Source organism: Branchiostoma floridae, chromosome 7 (assembly GCF_000003815.2).
Source record: "Branchiostoma floridae strain S238N-H82 chromosome 7, Bfl_VNyyK, whole genome shotgun sequence".
NCBI lineage: Eukaryota > Metazoa > Chordata > Leptocardii > Amphioxiformes > Branchiostomatidae > Branchiostoma > Branchiostoma floridae.
The window spans coordinates 7,399,424-7,400,178 of record NC_049985.1 but is presented as its reverse complement, the minus strand read 5'-3'; the positions used below and the strand labels follow the sequence as shown (position 1 = coordinate 7,400,178).

Below are 755 nucleotides of genomic sequence, written 5' to 3'. Positions count from 1 at the left end.
TGTTCTACCTGCTGCTCAGCCATCTGTACAGTCTCTGTGTTTGACAGGTAAGGCTCAGCCATCTGTACAGTCTCTGTGTTTGACAGGTAAGGCACAGCCCGCACAGTCTCTCTTCTACCTGCTGCTCGCCATCTGTACAGTCTCTGTGTTTGACAGGTATGGCACAACCCGCACAGTCACTGTTCTACCTGCTGCTCGCCATCTGTACAGTCTCTGTGTTTGACAGGTAAGGCACAGCCCGCACAGTCACTCTTCTACATGCTGCTCGCCATCTGTACAGTCTCTGTGTTTGACAGGTAAGGCACAGCCATGTGCACAGTCTCTGTGTTTGACAGGTAAGGCACAGCCCGCACAGTCACTGTTCTACCTGCTGCTCGCCATCTGCACAGTCTCTGTGTTTGACAGGTAAGGCACAGCCCGCACAGTCACTCTTCTACCTGCTGCTCGCCATCTGTACAGTCTCTGTGTTTGACAGGTAAGGCACAGCCATGTGCACAGTCTCTGTGTTTGACAGGTAAGGCACAGCCCGCACAGTCACTGTTCTACCTGCTGCTCGCCATCTGCACAGTCTCTGTGTTTGACAGGTAAGGCACAGCCCGCACAGTCACTGTTCTACCTGCTGCTCGCCATCTGTACAGTCTCTGTGTTTGACAGGTAGGGCCTTACATGTAGTTGTTTGTTTCCATAAACTGTAAACTGCCTTTAGGTGTAACACACCAGTTTTGTGAAGTAAGTACAAGCTGCGTAAGACTGGA

General features: G+C 51.5%; 1 protein-coding gene across 1 annotated transcript in view; it reads left to right on the top strand.

The window, feature by feature from the left end:
• The window catches only part of LOC118418897 (transmembrane protein 237-like), a gene marked incomplete in the record, with an annotated part of 7,841 nt that overhangs the window by 4,281 nt on the left and 2,805 nt on the right, over positions 1-755 (top strand).